The sequence below is a fragment of the Lynx canadensis genome, chromosome B3 (genome assembly GCF_007474595.2).
Source record: "Lynx canadensis isolate LIC74 chromosome B3, mLynCan4.pri.v2, whole genome shotgun sequence".
Classification (NCBI taxonomy): Eukaryota; Metazoa; Chordata; class Mammalia; order Carnivora; family Felidae; genus Lynx; species Lynx canadensis.
The window spans coordinates 101,642,905-101,665,792 of record NC_044308.2 but is presented as its reverse complement, the minus strand read 5'-3'; the positions used below and the strand labels follow the sequence as shown (position 1 = coordinate 101,665,792).

The window sequence follows — 22,888 nt, the reverse complement described above, 5'->3', positions numbered from 1 at the left end:
ACCAGCTCAGCAACCTTGGCTATGGCCTGAGTCTTTTTATTTTTATTTTTTTCTCCACAGAACTCTTTCTATTTATTTAACTGTGTATGAGCATTCAGTCAATGCTCCACTGCTTTGTTCTGTTGGTCATGGCCTGAGTCTTGAGTGAATTTCCCTAACAGGACAGAAGTTACCACCCAAACTTGCTCCAGGTACCAGAACCAGATCATGACACAAAATTGGAAAGGAAGATATGAGAAGAAATTGGTTGGGTCAAGGTAGATCCATATGTACCACCAGCAACAAAAATCAGATTTATAATGTACTTCTCAAAGCCTTGTATTTTATAATTTTTTTTTAAGTTTATGTATTTATTTTTGAGAGAGAGAAGGGAAGCAACAGAGAGAGAGAGAGAACCCCAAGCAGGCTCCTTGCCATCAGCGCAGAGCGTGATGCAAGCCTTGAGCCCAAGAATACTGAGATCATGACCTGTACCGAAATCAAGATGCTTAACCAGCTGAGCCACCCAGGAACCCCCATCAAAGCCTTTTTAGATCTTTATTATTTAAGAGAACATATCACTCCTCTTGGGTATATGGCCAAGAGAAATGCATCTACGTGTTCACCAGAAGACATGTAAAAGAATGTCCATAGCAGCATTTTATATAACAGCCCTCAAATGGACACTACTCAAAATGTTCATCAACAGTAAGATGGAGCCTGCTTAGGATTCTCTCTCTCTTTCTCTCTCTCTCCCTCCCCTGATTGTGCTCTCTCTCTCTCTCTCTCTCTCTCTCAAAATAAGTAAACATGAAAAAAAAAAAAAAAAAAAAAAAAAAGAAGCCAGGACAGTGACTACCTTTGGTGGAGGGCCACTGACTGGAAGGACATGTAAAGTCAGTTTCTGAGGTACTATGATGATGTCCTGTTTCTGGATTTGAGTGTTGGTTGTGTGAGAGTGTTGAGTTTGTGAAAATTCATCCAGCTGCATACTTATAAAATTTGTGCCTCAGTATCTGTACACTGAGTTTTAGTGAAAAGGTTATGAAAAAGAAGAATGTGTTATTATCTGTGCACCATTGGCATCATAGATTGCTGCCTGGACTGGAAATCTGCATTGTGATTTTTCTACCAGTAAAATAATAAGGTAATACTCAATGTTTTCTTATGTCTGGCACAGAGTAGGCACTCAAAAATATTTATTGAATAAATGAAGAATGGGTCATAGCTTTTCTGTGGGACAGGTAAGCTATTAAGTAACAGTGCCAGGGAATTAAGTAAGAGCACTTGAGGAAATTTCCATTATCAGAGATTTTCATTATCTAAACCACTGTGTCAGACATTTAGGAAGGGAATCTCACACCTCCTGTGTGCCATCTGGCTTAAATTGGCATGTGCAAATGCATGGTACTCTTCTGTGGCAGCGGAGAGCAGCCCACGCTTAGGGTGACCTCCCTGTAAGAAGCTTTCCTCTGTTCCATAGCACCCGGAGCCCTTCATTAGGCCCAGTTCAGCTGGATCTTTGATGTCATATAATGCTACCCGATCATTTTCTCTTGGTCTTTGATGAGTAAAATGTGAGTGGGAGATATTTGACCTTGGGGCATGGCTTGTGGCAAGGCAGGAAATGCCTCATCTTGTTGGGGTACAGGAAGGGAAATTAAAAGGTACCATGAACTGGTACACACGGGCTGACTCTCAGGTCTGCCAAACATCTTCCCAGAAGTGTGGTGGGGCATGAACACAGATTTGCAAACAAGGACACATCGGAGGTAGCAGCCACCCAGGTCACCCTAACTCCAGCCCAGGTAGAATCTCTTTCAGTCCAGTGCACCCTCTAGTCAAACTTTTTAGGAAGCCAAAGGTATCAGGTTTTGAGAACTGGTTTAAACCACAGAAAAGTCTTGTTGAAGTCATTTTCCACTAGAAGATTGTGGGTGGTAAACATGCAAATATGCATTCACACACATAGACCCAATCCTGTCCATAAAGCCTGGTTTTTGCTTCCTTTTCAAAGGCTCAAACAAATATACTAGCAACTTAAACCCAACAAACAGCACAATATCAAGAATTGTGTGCCTTTTGAAACCGGGTTTCCAAAGACATCATTCCTTTGTCTTTAAAGATAGCTGCCCTTCTGTTGTCTCTGGTGGGACAGACCAGGTAGTCTTGTTTTCAGAGTGCAAACTGCGTTCTTTACATCATGTGGAATGGTGGTGAGCTAACATTCTACTAGCAGTCTTTCAGAGATTTGCTTCTTTTTTTTTTTTTTAATTTTTTAATGTTTATTTTTGTGTGAGAGAGAGAGCATGTGACCAAGGGAGGGAGGGCAGAGAGAGGGAGGCACAGAATCTGAAGCAGGCTCCAGGCTCTGAGCTGTCAGTAAAGAGCCTGACTCAGGGCTCAAACCCATGAACCGTGAGATCATGACCTGAGCTGAAGTCAGATGCTTAACCAACTGAGCCACCCAGGTGCCCCAGAGGTTTGCTTCTTTCTATTGATGAAGTTGCTTAACCAGCTTGTGTAACATGAGTATCTTTGTGTTGCCAAATGTCAAATAATGATGACACTCGCATAGAGATGAAGTCAAAGGTTGAAGCCTGTCTTCCAAGGGTGGTCTGGTTCACAGGGTCTGGTGGAGCCCATCAAAGGGGACTAGACACCCAAGTTCTCAGGTCTCTCTTGGCCCCAGACATTATCCTTGGGGAAAAGCCATCAGTAGGGTAACTATGGTGGCCTCTCCCTCTGCCAAGGTCTAGGGCAACCAAATAATAGAAGAGGCAGATGCAGCAGCTGCGGAGAAGAGTAAAGAGAGCTGGGTAGTATAAGCTTTGGAAATACCAGAATATACCAAAAGACTGAGGGTGTTGAGAGACAAACCAACAAACATACAGTTAGCATTAAGCCCTGGGTTTGCTACCAATAATCCTTCTCTTTCTGCTTCTAACACTGCCACCCCTAGATCCATTTTGGGGGTGACAAAAAGGCTTCCCTTTCATTCATTTGAGAGAGAGAACAAGAGAGCAAGATTGACTGATTGTAAAGATCCCTTCGTTTCTGGTCATGTGAACAGGGGAAGGTCTGCGGTCATGTGTCCCCCCTTGGCCCTTTGTTTTTTTCTCTGCTGTAGGGCAAGGATATTGGACTTTCTGATCTCAAAGGTCCCTTTTAGCATGAATGTCTGTGTTCCATAGTATCTTCCAAACAGCTTTCTAGGGAGGTGCTACCCCCAGAGGCTTCAGTTAAAATCCAAAAGTGTTTCCTGTGAAGGATAACGTTGTAAGCCTCATTAACACGAATACCTCAGGTCAAATGCACTTGCCAAATATACTTGATACTGGGATTCAGGACACAGGCTTGGTTCATTTATATTGGAAGAGAAGGAAGGAACATTCTGGAGAAAGGGGAGCTGACCAAAGAGCTCGGTATTGAGTTCTATGGAGGGTGTTCTGCCCACTATCTTACATGTAAGGTTACTTGAGGCAATTGGCAGGATTCAGTTTCAAAAAAGAGGCAGGATTTCTTTACCCTCATAACTGGCATCTGGAATCTGGAACCCTTCAGGATAACAGAAGGCAGCCAGACTTTGAATGATGCTTACTTCCTGGTATTCACATTCCTGGGTAATCTTTTCTCATTGGGTATGGGCTAGACCTGGAATCTTATACCTAGTTCATGCAAGGGTGGGGAGGGTCTATAACATATTTGTCATCAATACATGCATACTGAATAATTCTAACTTCACCAATGAAAACCTATTTCTATCCATCATGATCCTAGTAAACAGACCACTACTTTTCTTTAAAAACAACAACCCATTTCTGACATTGAGTATGTTAAACTTGTGAGCCTTGAGTTGAATAAGAGACGTTTGTAGTAGCTACCTCTGGAATCTAGGTTTCCTGAAGAGAACTCTCGCCAACTACTGCAGGTGTGTGCATTCTTGAGTAGAATGCTTTCTTGAGCCTGGGCAGCTCAAGCCCCAGACTTATAGCTTAAACCAAGTCATACACAGTGTCCCTCTGCACATTATAGACCAGTGGTAAATAAGAGTAGATTTGCAGAAGGGTTTTAATTTCTTGTTCATGTTGACGACCAAACCCTTAGTCTCCTATTTTCCTTTACATGTATTTATTTCTTGCTCTCTCATCCTCCATCTAGTGCCCTGGGGTCTTTCTGACACCCGATGGGAATAAAAGAGATTGTTCTTTGGCCAAAGATTTCAGTTTCTTACCACTCCAAGTGGTGTTCAGATAAAGAGATGAGGCTTGGTGGGAGGGGTTGAGGTGACAGACTTGCTCTAACCACTTTTGGCTCATCCAGGACTCTGGGTCCATGGTTGTGGGAGGTTGTGTAGGTGTAGCAGTCATGGCTCAGATTTGGTGGGTGTCCCAAGGCTCCATCTGTGCTAGGCATCCGGCCATCAGGCCTCCTTTTTTGTGGAAATACGTTTGGACTGGGCTGCCTGGCATATCATGAATGACCAGATATTCTGAGCCTGGGCTGCCCAGACTCAAGATCCCATCAATGTTTTAAAAACATATAGCTCATGGGGCATCTGGGTGGCTCAGTCGGTTGAATGTCTGACTCTTGATTTCGGCTCAGGTCCTGATCTCATAGTCCATGGGTTAGAGCCACATGTCAGCCTCTCTGCTGGCAGTGTGGAGCCTGCTTGGGATTCTCTCTCTCTCTCTCTCTCTCTCTCTCTCTCTCTCTCTGCCCTCTCTCCTGCTTTTGTGTGTACTCTCTTGAAATAAATAAATAAGCTTACAAAAAAAAAAATAAAAACATAGAGCTCACAACTAAATAGAGGAATGGTACCTACATTCCAAGCACTGTCCTTTTAGGTGCTCTGTCCAACACCTTTTGAGATGCATCAGCCCATTTTAAAGATCTGCAGGCTTCCAGGTTTCTGAGGGCAGTTGGGTGACCCAAGGCAGCAAGCCTTCTTACTAGTTGGAGTTTTGGGATTCAAGGCCCCAGGGAAGGTATATCCTCCCCTTATAAAACATTCCTAAATTAGTAAATAATGGAAATGAAACAGATTAGATAAAGTTTTGCAAAATAAAAAATAAATTGACCATAAAGTTACTTCCTATTTTCAGAATACAGTAAAACCTTGGTTTGAGAGCGTAATTTGTTCCGGAAATAAGCCTGTAATCTAAAGCACTTGTATATCAAAACGAATTTCAAGAACTGTTGGCTCAGTTGTGATCATGTGACATTTCGCATCATGTACTACTCATATTGCAAGACATCGCTCATTTATCAAGTTAAAATTTACCAGAAATGTTTGCTCATCATACAGAACACTTACAGAACAGATTACTCGCAATCCAAGGTTTTACTGTAATTTCTATTTCCTTCTTTGAAGGAAGTAACTGGTAGTAGGCAATGGCTGAAACCTGGCTCCTCTAAGTTATTCATCCACCCTACCTCCATGGACTTCAGCCATTCGTTAGTACCGTGCCTTTGCCTATGATTACTTATTCCCCTTCCTCAGCAGATCAGAGTTTTAACAGTAAGCCCAAATCAATTGAGGAATTGACTTTCAGCACACGCACGCACAGGTTTGGTGGATGTGGGTGACATGGGTGCAGAGCAGCGGTTCGTGTACTTGTGAGAGAGTGCCAACACCCATTAAATATGATCTGTCCAATGAGTGGAAACAGCAAAGCCCCCTGGGAGCCCCCCAGCCTTTGGTCTCTAGGCGGGTTGGGACCACTTGGATTGTGCCCACAGAAACACGTGCTCCTACTGGCTCCTCTCCTCTGGGCTGAGTTGCGCTGACCAAGCTCCAGTTGTGTTTTGCTTTCTAGCCCGCCTCGGTGGGTGAGAAAGGAGCAGGTTTCTTTTGGGTGGGGAGGAACATTCCTTTCTTCCTGTGGGGAAGGTGGTATTTATGTTTCTCAGAAAAGAGGTTCCTGGAGAATAACAGATTGCTATATGCTTTGGCTGTTTGGGATAAAAAGAGAACAATTTAAGCAATCTATTTCTCCTCTGAAGTGCTGTCAGAAGGGTCAAGAGGGAGTACAACCTAGGAGAGCCCTTCTTCAGATTTAGTGTGTGAAGAAAGCAGCGGTGCTGAACTCTGCTTACAATCACCTTGGAGCTTTTTAAAACAACACCGATGCTGAGTTCCACCCCAGACCGATTAAGTCTGACTCTCTGGGCGGTGAGGCCTGAGTCTTGGTATTTTTTAAATGCTCCCCAGGTGATTTTCATGTGTGGCCAAGGTTGAGAGTCACGGCAGTAGGGTATTGTATAGCTTATATTAAGAGCGTGAGGGAGACTGAATCGCGATTCCCTGACGTTAACGGAAATAAAATAAAATGCCTTCTCTGTGTCAGGCATCGTGCTGGGCACTTGCCTTATTGTATCCCATGATCTCCATAGCACGTGCAAGGTAGCTGATGTGTTTGGTCTCTCCATCTTACCCAAGTCTTAGAGAGATGAGCTGATCTGTACAAGGTAGAGCTAGAATTTGAGGTGAGATCTAGGTGATTCCAAAGCCACTAAACCATGTGTTCCTGTAAAGGACCTACCTAGGGGCCAGTGGGGAGGAAGGACCACAGGCTTTGGGGAGCAGCGGAGGGGATGGTGTGTTTGTGGTGATGGTGATGGGCCAGTCAATAAAGACAGGCAATTTCAGGACAGTTTAAGGGCGAATTCCAAGTGCTCATCTGCTGTGTAGCTTTCATTGGCCCTTCCCACATTTCCTGCTGCTGTTATTTTCCTTTTCCCCTCCCATTCATTCCTGCTTCTTCTGGCTTTCCAGAAGGTAGGCTGGGCCAGAATGTAGTACATGTCAAAAACAGAATTCATTGTCTTTCTGTCCAAACCAGTTTCTTCCCCTGTGAGCTGTGTTCTGCAGAGGTGTACCTCCATCTCACCCGGCCCCCTAGCCTGAAAACTGAGACTAGTCCTCAGCTCTCTCTGCATCCTTATCCCCCCTCCCCTCCCGTGTTGATGACAGAGCTTGGTCTAGAGCCAGCTCCTAACTATGTGACATCCTCCTCCTCCCTGCTCCCTATTGCCATTGGACCGACCATTGCATGATCCTTCTCTTTTTCCTCCTCCATCATTTGATAATGTCACCATAGTAGGAAAATGCTACTTATTTAGAAACAGGAATAATACACAATGCAAATTTCTCTGAGTATGGCTTTTCATATAATTTTGACTTTTGAAAGCATTCTCTGCGTATTCAAACAACGAAATAAAATCGTCAATGATGGAAGGTAAGAAAACATCCTGAAACTGGAGGAAAACAAAAGAAAATGAGCCCGGCTATATTTCATATGAATAACATTACCATTATGAAGGGGAAAAATAACTGATCGAAGTAATTTATGAACACAGTATGACTATATACACATGGTCTTGGGCAGGCTTTGGAGATGAGGAGAAGAACAAAAAGTCCTGAACTGTTTGTTGTAGGTTTGCTTTTGGGAGAAGTCCTTTTGAAGCTCTTTTAGATGTATTATAGGATTGAATGTTGCGTAAATTAGTTCATGTTGTTGGGAGCGAGGGTTGTCACTATGGAATAAGAGGTACAAATGTGGATTGGGAAGTCAAGAAAGAACCCCGTGGGAATGGATTGAAATTAGAGGCACTGGCATAGATTTAGATGTGTGTGTGTGTGTGTGTGTGTGTGTGTGTGTGCATGTCTTGTGTATGGATACATTTCTATGTATATTTCCCAGCTTTGTCCACTAAAAAGGCCAAGAGGCAATGATATCTCAGTAGCAATGAGCACATTTAATGTTCAGATCTTGTTGTCTAATGACATTCCCCCATGAAAGGAACTAGGGCTCCTTGGAGAAATGGATGATGGAGAAATGGATGATTCCAGGGCTGAAGCAGGGCAACTATAAGAGGTACAAGATAAACCTGGATATCTTGTTTTGTTAGAAAGTGAGAAAGTAGGGGTGCCTGGGTGGCTCAGTCGGTTAAGCGTCCGACTTCAGCTCAGGTCATGATCTCATGGTTCGTGAGTTCAAGCCCCACATCACCTTCGGTGCTGACTGCTCAGAGCCCGGAGCCTGCTTCAGATTCTGTGTCTCCCTCTTTCTCTGCCCCTTCCCCACTCACTCTCTGTGTCTCTCTGTCTCTCAAAAATAAACATTAAAAAAAATAAAAAAAAAAGAAACTGAGAAAGTATGAAGAAAGAAACCAACAACAAACAGCCGATGAGATATATCACTAGAACACAGGAGCCAGTTTGAAGGGATTCAAATCCCTTCAGTGGTCAAATCAGAGATAATTTGAACACTAAAAGTAAAGACAGTAATGAACTGTAAAACGCTAAAGAAGAAAGGAATCCATGAGTCCATACTGATCATACAGAGATGAATAAAGAAATGAGTGGAGGAGAAGGGAGGTCTCTTTCTTATAATGGAGTGCCAATACCTATGGGTAAATGTAGAAGGGTGCTAATGTGGGAAAGTCATCATTTTGCACCCATCATAGTAAAATTGCCTCAGGTAAAAATCATCAATAGATGCTTAATCTATGAGACAAACTTTGATTAGGAACAGGGAATTTCTGTGATCTTAAAGTGTCTCCCCTCAAATTGCTTATTAATAGCAAAGCAAAAAATAATAACTATACATAGAATGGAGAAATCAAACACACTTTGACTGGAGATCAGAATTAATATCACAAATGAGGGACAGAAGTACTGTCCCTCACACAGAGGACTGTGTACCTATAGGACACATCACTCATATGCCATCTCTCCTGGGAATACATCTGAATCTAATTAATAGGGAACATTAGACAACTCAAAACGAGCAACATTTTATTAAGTGTAAAGTGGGGAGGAGATTATTATTCAAAAATGTCAATGTTATGAAAGACAAAGGCCGAAGAAATGGTCCAGATTAAAGGTGACTAGAGAGACATTATGACTAAATACAATATGTGGTCTGACACTGGGTCCTGTAAGTGGGGGGGTGGTTTCTGCTAAATGACAGTATGGGGATAATTGACAAAATTGGTATTAGGGTGGAAAGGTGAGGTTTTACATAAATGTTCAATGTACTGGAACTGATAACTATACTGTGGTTATAGGAAAGAATATTTCTACTTTAAGTATATACATTGAGAGGTTTAGGGGTAAATAGCCATGATATATGTACCTTACTCTCAAATGGTTCAGAAAAACAAGCATACACAAATACACACACACACACACACACACACACACACACACACACATTTTTTTAAAAGAACAAGAGCAAGAAAATAAATGTTAAAACAAACAGGGCAAAGTGTTAACAATAGGTGAATCTGAGTAAAAGTATATATAGGTGTGCTTTATACTATGCATGCAACTCTAAGTTTGAAATTATTTCAGAAAAAAAATCATTTAAGAACAAGCGATATGAACTTTCTCAAATATATTATGCGCCAAATTTTAACACTCAGGACACCACCAGTTCATGAACTCATGTGCTCATCAAATGTAACACAGTCACTTTATTTTTAATACAAGGAGTATGAACTAACAACACAAGAAGTTCATTTGTTTTTTTTTTTAAAGTATTTATTTATTTTGAGAGAGAGAGAGCATGCATGTGAGCAGGGGAGGAGCAGAGAGAAAGTGAATCCCAAGCAGGCTCTATGCTCAGTGCAGAGCTCAACACAGTGCTTGATCTCACGACCCCTGGGATCATGATGTGAGCCGAAATCAAGAGTTAACCCTCAACCAACTGAGCTACTGAGGTGCCCCAACAAGTTTGTTATGTAAGTAGAGATCATACTTAACATTTCATAGTAAAATGGTTCCCCCTACTAAAAACAGGTTGAAAACACTGGTTGATAGGATCAAATCCAAATTCCTTAGAAGGTGTCCCAAGACCTCATGACTCATTCCAGAGTTCCTCTGCCCTCATTCCCCAGCTCCCTTGTGTCTCTCAGCTTCTTGTACCTTCCTTCCAGCCATTCACAAAGTCCCTTCACCCCCTTTCCATTGCATTCCTGTGGCTCTTTGCACATGCCCTTCCCCCACCACACTTCTAAATCTGGTGAACATATTCTCAACTGTAAAGGCATCTTTTCTGTAAAGCCTCCTCTGAGAGCCCAACTCCAGCCCAGATGGAGGGGATCATCCCCACCTTTGGGCCATCTTTGTATCTTGTGTATGTCTGTATTATAGCAACTACAGCATATGTTATAATTATTTAGTTTCTTCTCTGTCTCCTCTGAAATATTCTTTGAAATCAGGGACTAGGTACAATTCAGTATTTTGTAGGTGCATCTAGAGGGGTATGCAATATAGTGTAGACACGGAGGCAGGGTCACACCTCCTTGCACCTGCTCTGCCAGGCTCAGGAGAGCCTTCTGTGCACATCTCTTCCCTACTCCTCAGGGCAGAGTGACCTCAGGCTGGCAGCTTGAAACTGGGCAGGGTGGGAGCATTCACACCATGAAAATTTGCACCACTTCCTGGAACCATTGGAAAAGAGGTTTTATTTTCCCTCTCTGCTGTCCAAGTGGTCAAGATATGAATCTGGAGGTGCCAGGGTTGTGTTTTCTGGAAAACAGTCTGAGAGAATGATGCTGGCACACAGAGAGAAGCACTTGAGTGCTTGAGCATTTCATTCCTTTGTCCCTAGGGCTAGATACACACTTGCCCCATAGTTCAGTCAGGTGAGCCAGTAAGTTCCCACCTCCCTCCACACTTTTTCTGTGTTGGGGTTGAGCAGGATCAGGTTACTTTTCCCTCAGTTGTACCCAGCAGAGACCAACTGTATCCTTAATTGTTTTGAGGGCTTTAAGAGCAGAGACAGTCACACGTATTTCCCATGGCAACTAACGCTGTCCTGGGCACACAGGTGCTCAGTAAATCCATCAGATCCTCTTATGGAATATCCACAGTGGCCTGAGCACGTGGCCTGGCTGGCTAAATCTGCTTATATTTGTTATCCCCTGGAACCCATCAATTGGCGTGTCATAATACTTATATTGCATTTGTTTGATATTGCAACGACCAGCCCTTTTTATCCTTCCTACAGCTACAGCGAACATATTTTCTGAATCCCAAATCCAGACGCATGAATAGATGGGAAGCAACTTAAGAGACAGGATTTAGAAGCTGAAGTTGCGACGTTTCCGAGATATTTTGCTTGCTTATAGGGATAATTAACTCAGGGGTAGCCGTGTGTATTATGTTTCTTTAAAAGTTTGTTTTAAGAATATTTTTAGGAATTTCACAACATCATTGGGTTAGATGCTCCCCAAACAGGGCTGGAAACTAGAGGCACCAAAGGTGATGTCTCTGAGTCAGACACCCATCAAAACTTTCTCTCTTAACATTCGTGCCATAAAAACCAGCATAGTTTAGTTCCAAAGTTCTATTTTAGATTTGGTTGCTCAATTATGTTAAACCTTAAAATAGAAGTGTACCAAGCAGACACCTCATTTTTCAGTATAGAATTAAGTTCTGCCTGATAACGGATGGATACTTTCCACATTAATGTAAAATGTGAGTATGCATTGTGAGATAGTGTAATGCACTCCAGGAACAGGCCGTGATATATTTAGATACTGATTAGAAGTAAAACTGATACATCATTCCTTATAATGTACATGAATAGTACCAGTGCATAACAGTGCCTCTTGGGACTGAGGTCATTTATTTTTCCTCCTGGATATATTGTTTATATCATGTTCTCTCCCTCATGTTATATATTAAATTGTTTAATGTAAGCCATAAGAGAGCAAATGTCACTAAAGGTCTTCCCCCACACCCCCTTAAAATCTGAAGAATCAAATCTTCTAAAGCAGGTGATCTGTCAGTTTTCATTCCTGAATGTCATTGGTACGTACAGCTTTTCTTATCAGTTCATTTCACATTCCCAAATCAAATGACTATTAATCTACAACATCTGAGCAGAAAAACCGGGGCTTCCTGACTTTTATGCAGGCTACTTTCTGGGTTCCAAACGTGTGTCCACAGGAATGAAAGCTTCTTTGAAGTTACTAGGAAAATTAATTTATTATTAGAAAGTTTCCTAGGAGGTGAAGACCATTTAAAGCCAAATTGATAATAACTACCATGATTATTTTCAGAAAAGTGTGTGTGTGTGTGTGTGTGTGTGTGTGTGTGTGTGTGAGAATAGCGTAAGTAAAGTAACCACATGTCTTGGAAAATTGGATGGTCAAAAATTAAACTGCTGTGCTCTGTTATCATAAGCACCTCTTCAATCTAGAACTACAACAATAATAATCACCATTATTGAGGCTTATGGTGTGTCTGGCCACGTGAAAGAACTTTCATATACATCATCTTATTTAATCTGCACCCACATAAATCCACGGTGAGGTAGTTATGATTATTCCACATCCAATCCATCAGCAAATCTCGTTGTCTCTGCCTTCAAAATATCTTCTGCATCTGTTTCCTAACACCTCTCCTGTGACTGCCTGGTCTAAGCTGTTCTCATCTCTTGCCTGGATTACTGTAAAAGCTTCTTAATTGGTCTCTCTGCTTCCCTCTGGTCTCTGTGGTATTACTTAGTGCTGTTCACCCAATATCCCATCTTGCAGGCACATGGTAGGATTGTACTTTCCCACTGCCTTTGAAGTTAGATATGGTCCAACGATCTGCGTTAGCCAATGAAATATGAGTGGAAGTGATGCATGTCACTTCCAGGTTGATGTTTCAGAGCCCATGCATGAGTCACCACGCTCCCCTTTCCCTCTGTCATGGTGATCTGCAGTGATTCAAATGGAGGCTGCTCCATCCCGGCTCCCAGAATGAGGAGAGGTAGAGCAGACCCCAACTAATTTACAATGGACATAAAGGATGAGTGAGAAGTAATCTTTGCTTTTATAAACCACTACAATTTTGTGGTTATTACCTTCTCATTTTATAGATTTAGAGAAACTGAGGCCAAGGGAGTTGATTCTTGTGGTAATGATTATGTCCACTTGCAGCAATGAAAGATGACATAACCTACTCTGATTGATGCACCCTGACCCCCATCCCCCAGTCTCATCTTCAAACAGCAGCTGGAACATGCATCAGTCTATGCTGCTCAGAAGTTCTAACGGCCCCTCATCAACATAGAATGAGAACCAAATTGCTCACTTTCAGGCCCTTTACATTTTGGCAACCTCCTTGACCTCATTTCTTATCACTATCCTCCTCACTCCGCTTCCTTAACCCACACTTGCCTCCTTGATGTCACTTGACCATTCCTCAAATGCTGCTGCCTCAGGGCCTTTGCACCTACACTTTGATTCTGCCTGCATGGCTTTTGCTCAGATTTTATGAGGCTCTGTCCTCATTTTCTTCTGGCCTCTGTTGAAATGTTCCCTCCTCAGAGAGACCTTCCCTGACCACGGGAGCTAAAATAGCAATTTATTACTCTAACTCATCCCACTATATTTTTCATCATACTGTGTATTAATTTACTACTACCTGATGCTGCAGTTTCTATTTCTTTTTCTCTTTGTTGTGTTCCTCCTGAGGCCTGGGATTTTTGCCTGTTTCACCCACTGTTTGAGCTTATTATGTAAGCTTATTATATATTCCTGGTCCACTCTAGGCACTCAGTAAATATTTGTTGACCAACTATGAGCCCCAGTTTATCCATAAGGAAACGGAAGCTCAGAGAAGTGAAGTAGCTTGGCCAAGGTCACATAAGTAGTTAGTAAGGGAGTTGTGATCAAGCCTTGGTCCCTGACTTTGACATGCTCCATGAGATGGAGTCTTCTGCACACAGCACCCTGTAAATTCCATCAGCACACGTGAGCCCTGGGCCTCTGGGCCATACCAGCCACACACTTTCTCTGGTTTTCATCGGTGAGACTTGAGGTTAGGGTGAGTGGTTTTGAAAAGTTTCACACTCCGTTGTGGTTCATTTGTCATGTGGGTCGTAATCTGTTTTCTAACCGCATCCCAGCAACATTCTCTCATTGTACTAATGGAGACTTGTCATATGATTAAAAAAAAAAATCATGGGTGATCTCAAAGTCACTACTTGCCTTTAAAATGAATGGTTTCTTTACTTACCCTTGAAAATACAGTGCCTGCTGTTTTGGGAACTCATTTTGAACACAAGAGGGATGTAACATTTTGAAAGAGCCCACTGTCTCTGAGGCTGGCCGGAGCCCATGGGCTGGGGTGGGCTGGGCTGGAGTGATGGGCTCAGTTCTTGGTGGGCAGGGGTACCACCCGCATCCTGCTCAGCCTTACCCCCCCTGCCCCCTGCCACTGGGCTCGCTGGTTCACAAAATAGTTCACAAAATAGTTCATCTCCACAGGGAGTGGAGATGCCAATGAGGCAGAGCTGGATGCAGATAGGTCAATTAATGTAAGATGTGCCCAGATGATCAGCTAATATCTCACTGAGGTTTTTATAGGGTCACAGACTATTGGAAGAAGAACTGGAATAGGAACACCTTGGAGTTCATCAGACCAGTATTCTCAGAGCATGGTCCATGGACCGTCTGCTTTAGACCCATCAATGGTTAAGTTGAAAATGGAATATTCCTCATTCCAATTTCAACACTAGTGAATCAAGTCTGCCCCGAGTGGAACTTGGGACTCTGTACACTGAAGCAGCTCCCTAGGTGTTTCTTGTGAATGTTCAACTTTGGGTCTATTTCCACCTTTTCCTTTTTTATAGGTTTAGAGAAACTGAGGCCTAGGGATTTGATTCATGTGGAGATGTTTATGACAGATTGTAACAAGGAAAGGTGAAAGTAATTTGGGGGGTAAAATAAAAACAAGAGCCATCATTCGTCTTTTTTTGTTGTTGTTGGCACCAGTCCCCTTCACAAAACAACATAAACAGGAAACCCATGTTCATCTATGAAGCATGTGGTAAATATAGGTTTTCTCTAATATTCCTTGAAGTCAGTTTTCAGATTCTCTGCACACCCCGTTCTGGAGCTCTTGACTCTTTTCTGAAGCAAAAACCTTCCATGAATTTGCTCCTGTGTTTACCTGCAGAATCAAGTCTACTAGTAGTTAGCCAGCATCTGGAGACAGAGAGAAAAGTGAGGGATTGGAGAAGGCAAAGAAGAATGAGTCACACCCCAGACGATTCATCCAAATAAATGCTGTGAAGAGCTTTTTTAGAGGCTCTTGCTATTTAGGCAAGGGAATAAATGTAGAACACATTACAGAAGACAGTGTATCTATGTGAACCAGCTAATTTGTTTTTTTTCCACCGATGTGAAATAAGGCCAAGGACCTATCAATCAGCCCAGGAATGACTAATTATTGGAGAACAGAAGATTCTCTGTAGTTTATTCTTTGTATCAATACATGAAAAAAAAATCCGCAGAATTTTGTGGTCAAATGTGGCTTTAAGTGAATAGATAAGAGCCCAAGTAAATGGAAGCACTCTCCATTCCTAAGGGAAGTTGGTGAACTGCCCACATAATTTGCTGATAAAGGCCCATCTGTTAAAACAAAGTAGAGTTGCATTGGCAATACATTTCAGCCAGAGACCGTAAGTGGTTATTTTTTCTTGACAGCCTTGTTGGCTTTTTTTTTTTAAGCCCAGAAAACTCCTTGAGAGTGAAATATAGATTATGATATTGGCTTTAAGTTAATGTTACACTTTCTGCTTGGAGAGAGAAAAACCCATCGGCACAAGGTTCCCTGGTAAACACTGTTGCGTGATAAATTGTTATGAGAATAAAGTCATAAGGAAAACTCAGCTTTGCAAATGACACACGTAGAAAAACAGCAGATGTCTGATGAAGTAAAGAACCGACTTATTGCCAAGACCTTGAAAAACAAAATTAATTTCCTTTCGTCTTTGATAATGATGATGTAATGTAGTTAATAGGAAGAGGCTGCCATGCTCAAGTAGTTATAAAAGGAGAAACGTTCACCAGGCACTGGGTCAGAATCGTTGGTTTTAGTTGCTGTTACTCTTGACACGTCTGTTGCTAGATGAGGCGAGTCAAAGGAACAAGGAACTTGTTTCGTGTTGTTTGGAATGTAAATGGGCTTGGGCTCCATTAATATTTTTAAGCAGCTATTTCATGAAGAGGAAAAAAAGCAGTTAAATCAGAGTTTTGCCTCTGACAGTGATTTCAAATATTTGAAGCCTTTGAAAATTATTGTTGGTGAAAAAGATACTGCAGAAGAAAAAAAGTCGTATTTTACAAAATAATTAAATTTCCGTAAAGAGGAGCATGCTTGGTTTTCAGGTAAATGAGGCACATGGCTGGTGTCCTTTTCCATACAGACGTAATTTTAAAGTACACACTAGAGAGAGATTTATCGACTACTTAAGCCATGAACAATCCATAGGTGGGTCCAACTGTCTCTTTTCAGCTCCATCTAAAAATAATCAACATGAAAGCTTATTTTAAGGAACATCTGACCATTGTTGGCATCTTGCGTTTCAGGATGTATAAGCTGCTGAGTTTTCTGGTCCCAATAAACTAAGTTTTAAATAGGCAAAGTGCCAGCAGCCTAACTCTGGTCTCAGCATCAGAATTGGCCCCGTTCTGCGGCACATCTGAATTTGTTTTGTCTGCCTGAACCGCATGCCTTGTGAGCAACCTTTCAGTGAGGTTACTCTGAATCTGAGAAAGGGAGATATCCCTCTTAAGACAGCTGGTGGCCAGAAGGTCAGAGGATCAGCCATTAGAAATACCAGCTTGGTGGGGTTGATGAAATTTGCCCCCCTTCCAGTGTATTCCCTGGAAAGCATACACATGTATATCTGGGAGTCCCTCTTTCAACGGCTCCACCAGCAGAAACTCTGTGGACGGGTCGACACTCCTGACCCACTGCCCCTGACTGCTACCTCAATACGAAGGCCAGAGTTTGAAACTTTGTCTTTTGGTATTTTGAGGCCAGTCATTATCTGTCTTTGGGGGAAGATCCTTCTCCCTTGAGAAAAGAACTTTGAGGAACTAATGGATGAGTCTTTTCCAAATCCATGGTAGTTTATGTTGAAATCTAGGAGATGCAAAAGCTTTATCTGTTTTGTCTGCCCTTTTCCTTTTATTTTCTCTTTTCTGCTTCTAGACCATTTATATTGGAAACACATTTAAAAGGCCCTTTGTTTATTATTTTTCTTCTTTTCCACTTAATTCATCTGGTATAAATTAGGGTTATCTAGGAGGGAAACCTGACAATATACCTGTTGGCATAAACTCCTTTGCTATCGTGAGAAGCTGCCTGGGTTGTGATGTTATAGCAAATAAAAACAATAATGATAGGAACCAGTTATCAAGCATGGTATAAGAGTATTAAGTTTTTTTTTTTATACTATCTTGTTAAATTGTGACTATCTTGTCATGGCAAAATGACAGATTACATACTATGAATAGCTCCCTTTTACAAATGAGGTAACTCAAGGCTCAGAGAAGTTAATTAATTTACCCAAGATCACACAAATTGTTTTGTGCCAAAACTGGGATTTCAAGGCCTTTACTCTTAACCCCCAGGCCATACAACTTTCTTCTTCTCTCCAACATTGTATTTTCTCTGCCTTTTGGTTTTTTGACCTGTAACCAGGATGGGAAGACATCCTATGGCATGAACATTTGCTGTTCTGAACTGGCCTGAGAGAGAAGGTCCATGTGTCCCAGTCTCTCCCTATTGTGGAAAGGTTCTTATTAAATTCAGTCATTCGGTTAATACATTTTGGAGGCTGCTGAAAGTGCCCTTCTAGAAAGATGGGTCAGGCTGTGGAGGTCCTTTCCCACCATAATGTAACAAGTTTGAAAGCTGTTGCTTTTTGGGTTGAACTGGGAGATTTGGATATGTCTTCAAAGATATGTCTTTGCTATTTCAGCTGGGGGATTTTTAGCTCAGTAGTCAAGCCCTAGAAGAGATGGAAAGAGAGCCTGCTAAGCAGAGTTGTAAATCTCAAACACTTGCATGTTCATACAAAGTCAAGCAGAAGGGAGTAAGAACTTGGAAGCTCATCTCACAGAAGAAAAAAAATTAAGGGAGGAGCTGGTAAACTTCATGTAGAAGTTTGCGGGGGTGGAGGGAAATCAAAAGGTCGGTGGAAGGCACGAGAGCTTACTAGGTAGACACTCTTGTGATGAGGCCTAGGAAGGAAGAAAGGAAAAGAATGAGACTCAGAATGAGCCATATGATGGACAGATTGAGAAAGAAAACTCAGGTATCAGAATAAAAGAGAAATAACCATCTGAAAGTTTGAAGAGTAAGTCGTTTCCTTCTCTGTTTTTCTCTGAAATATTATCCTAATATTTGTTTATTTAGAGAGAGAGAGAGAGAGAGAGAGAGAGAGCACAAGTGGGGAAGGGGCAGAGAGAGGGAGAGACAGAATCCCAAGCAGGCTCTGCACCATCATCACAGAGCCTGATGCGGGACTCGAACTCATGAACTGTGAGATCATGACTTGAGCCAAGATAAAGATTCAGATGCTTAACTGACTGTGCCTATCCTAATGGCTTTTATAGCTTTGTTTGAGCAGTGTTGAAGATGATATAGCTGTTATTTTAGAAAAATTAGGCATTATGAACTTCTGTAGAAAGTTTTACTCTTGGGAAGATTTTTTTTTTTTTTAGTTTTACATATTACTTTTGGTAGAAGCTTACTACTAAATAAGGAGGAACTCAGTTTATATACTTCATGAATAGAAGATGTTTGTCACTTGGACCAAAGAGCAGCAGTTTCTACAGGTGCTAAACCTCAAATAATTCTGCTTTCTTGGAGTTAATGGAAGGAGTATTTGAAAACCCAGAAAAACTCACAAAACATCTGAAGTAGTTGCACTTCTGTCTTGCAAATAAGCTCTTGTCTAGAATGGCTATGAGAAACTATTGGAAAACCATTGCTATAAACAAGGTTACACAAATGCCTTCAAACCTTGCAAGGGTATCATATATGTGTGCAGCACAAGCTGATTATCTTCACTGTATTGATGTTTTGGCTCCTCAAAACAAAAGTGGTTAAAAGCATGAGCCTTCAAGATGGATGAGACAGACAAGGTTCACATACCAGCTCTAATACTTATTTGTTCCATGTGTTTGCAAATCGCTTGAGACTCAATCTCCTCATCTGTGAAGTAGGGATAATATCCCTGCCTCATCCTGTTGTTCTGCAGACTAATAAGAGAATGTGTTACACACATTCCTGGCAGGGAAGGTACTCACTAAATGGTAACTATTATCATTATCTAGATGCTAAATATAGCTAAGCATTTTAATATGTAGGCTATTTTGTGTTTGGAAACTAGAGGAAACCCTTAAAGTCAGGCAGGTTCTCCTAATACCGGGACACTAAGCAGAGTGTCAGGGTGTTTGAAGTTGTTAATGTCTCAAACTCCCTACATAACAAGCCAGATATTTGTTAGTTTCTCTGGAGAAGCTCTGCCTTTCCATTGAGGAACACTGGACAATTCATTCATTCATTCATCCATTCATCCATTTCTTTAGCTTCTGCTATCTGCCATGCATTGCCTAGGTGCTGGATGTTTGAGAGTGCAAAAAATTGAGGAAGTTTCCCCTTCCTGCAACTTATATTCTAGAGGGAGGAGAGAGTTAACCATGAATAAATAAATACACACAGAAGATTTTTTGACGAGCATAAGTACTCCAAAGAAAAGTCTTAGGGAGGTATAATGGACAGTAACCAGATGGAGGTGGAGGACTGATTCAGCTGGGGAGGTCACGGAAGTGCCTTGGAGCCGGTGGGTATTGAGGTAAGAAATGAAAGGTGAGAAGGACACAGGGAGGAGTCTTCCAGGTAACTTGAACAAGCAAATATAAGCACCTGTGGGCAGGAAGGAGCTTGGTATGTTAGAAAAAGAAGGCCATCCTGTGAAGAATGTGGTGAAGGAAAGGGAGAGTGGTGCAGGTGAGTCTTGGTGAGAAGACAGAGACAAGGAACAAAGGATTAGAAAGGGGAAGGGGGTTCCCTGCAGGAAATTGCTCCACTATCAGATTCCACTTAAGTCACCCAAGAAGAGGCTTCTACTGTAGGTGGACTCCTTGTGCCCTCGGCACACAACAAAGTGAAAGACCAAGAGGTTAAGTAATAAGGGGACTCACTGGAAAAAGAACACTACAATTTTGGTGGTAATTTTACTTTGGAAAAGAAATAAACAAAATATCCTCATTTCACCAGCCTTCCTGGTGCACCTGAATGCAATGGAGCCACTGGAAAGCTTCTGAGACACCTTATTTCAGTTTCTCCTTGAGAAGGTTGTAAAATTTTATATATGTTTTATATATAAATATATATATATATTATGTGTGTGTGTATATAAGATAAAAACCTGTAAAATAATAGGTAGACCAATATATAAAAATTTATTATATATATAAATCTATAAACATATATTTATAAATATATATAAATCTACCTATTATTTTAGTTCCCCCTCAAGGTTGTAAAATTATATATACTTAGTGTATATATAATTAATATACATAAGTAATAATTTAATATATATAATACTGTAATTATCTCATATATACAAAATATCTTCCTATTATATGTATAGTCTATTAAAGGCTTAGAACCAACTATTTTCATTCTGTAGCAATTTTGATATTTTTGAAAATAGGAACATGTTGTATGAAAGCATTCTAATTCCTAGAAATAGATGTGTAGGCACTATTTAAGCCTTAATTTCTCCAGACTTTTCTTGCCTGTCCAGGGCTCACATGCTTGATGGTTTCATGCTAGGTGACATGACCGCATAGCACACAGCAACTTAACCCTGTTGGGGAAAGCGTGGTGCTCATGAGGCCAAGGTGGTGGGGTCAGGCACTGGTGGTTGGTTATCTTTGTTCTGTTACAAGACCAAGAATTCATTTAGCCAGTTTAGGCATATGTGCCTTTGGCCATGAGGAGCACAGGTGATAGCACGTCAGTAGACAGGGAAGATCTAATGTGACCACAGCCATGTGGGAGAGCGGGTAATTGCCTCACTGTGGTCTCCACAGAGACATTTTGAGCTGAGGCTTCTCTCTGTCAGCAAAAGCCTCTGATATTTGAGAAATCCCATGGAAAGTCACATTCTAGGAAATGTTACTCTTCGTGGAGGCTGTCTCACTGGACAACTCAGCTCTCCCTCTGTTTGCTAAGACACTCTGTCCACCCACTGGGAGTTGGCACAGTTTAGGGTAAAGAGGTACATCATTTATCCAAGTATAAAAAAGTGGTAGGAAAAAATGCTGCAGTCTGCATTGCAGGATAAGATATTCAAATGTAATTGGAATGCTTACAGCAGTTGATGGCCAAACTAGGTCAGTCAGTCAAAGAAGGTAGTCTGGGTTTGGAGATGATTTTACATGTAGAGGAATTCTTTCCATGACCTCAGCAACTGAGCACAGGAGAGCAGGTCTTTTCCCACAGGTGAATGATACTTGAGACACTGAATGGTTTCATTTTGTAGCTGTGGTTCAAAGAGAGGGTGGACTTGGGCCCGAATTGCAATCAGCCAAAAAAGATACCAGCAAACTGAAAAGGTCACCAACATGGTGATGATCGCTACTTAGGGATGAACCAAAGCACCAAGAAGCTGACAAGTCCCCAGAACACATTCATCAATGGCCTGTCAGACCATTATACACCATGGTTACTACAGGAGCTTCCAGCCCCTGCTCTGCTCCCTCACGCTGGTCCTTTGTGGTTGATTTCCATGACAGGGGAAGAAAAAAATTGCCTTTTGGCTAGCTTGAGTTTTTTTTTTTTTTTTCCCTCCACCACTTTGGTTTTGTATGGTTTGGCTCAGAGACTTTCCCCCCCAGTGTGGCTCAGAGGTGTTGGTCATTCAATCTCAGGCCAAGGGTGCCAAGTTCTGTGTTCTGGCCATTCCAGGTGAGTTTGCCGAGAGGTGTGGCATGTGTGCATCCAAAGGCTGTTTGACCCTGAACTTTTGTGGTGAACTACATGAGAGGACTGGCAAAGTATTCATTGAGCACAGGGTCAGAAGACAATGACACATTACCTTAATACAACAGAAACTTTCCTGACTACCCCTCTAAAGGATTAATACAAATCATTATTTTAAAAGGAGGAAGGACGGGAGAAAAATGGATATACTCCTGCTGGGGGACAGATGTCAATAAATCATGCCAGTCTTCTTTCAAATGTTGCTCTTGAACACTAAGGAAATTAATATAAAAGATATGTTTCCTGAGAGTCACAAGACTCAGGAGGAAGGCACGAGGAATTTGTGGACCTATTTCTAGGTCCTTGCAAATGCACTTTATGATTCATGTTCTCCTCCATGAAATACTGAGTTTATCCTGACTTAATTAACAGAAATGCAAGAATGAGGGGAAACTGTTTCAATAATAATATAATTGGAGATAGGCAATGCAAACGTACACATGAATAAAACAAATTGCTAAAGTCGTATGAAAGTTTGGATGGAGAAGACTGGAAAAAATGTTATAGAAAAGAGAGGCTACTGCCTCTCGGTTGAAATTACAAGTGGTGGGCTGGTAGGGAAGTCATAGACGTTTTGGTCTTAGGTTGGCAGTGCCCGTGCTGGCTTTGAACTTAGATGCCTCCATTCAAATCCCAACATTTCCAGTTACTTCCATGTGACCCTGGGGAAGGTAATGAGCCTCTTTAGGACCACTTACCTCATCTGTTAAATGGTACCTATTTCATAGGACTCTTGTGAGAACCAAAGGAAATAATATAAAGCTTGTCAAGCGCTTAGCTCCATGCCTGGTAAATGCGAGCTCTTGATAAATGGTGGCTATCAATATTAAGTCATGCTTTAGGAGGAAATATACAAAAGAGCTTGGCAAGGGGTCTGTATTCTTCCTGGAGGCTATAAATGTAAAGACGACACACCCTATGGCCTATTTTCTGGGCTTAAGCTGTAACTGTCATTGTGTCAGGAGACACCATTTTTTCCCACCTTTTCCTCATTTTCTGGCCTATGTCACTGATCCACTTTGCTTTGGATCCTGAATCAAAGTG

At 41.6% G+C, this 22,888-nt stretch overlaps 1 pseudogene; it reads right to left on the bottom strand.

The window, feature by feature from the left end:
* Window positions 1-21,236: 21,236 nt before the first annotated feature.
* On the bottom strand, window positions 21,237-21,525 carry LOC115517075 (annotated as a pseudogene).
* Window positions 21,526-22,888: the final 1,363 nt, after the last annotated feature.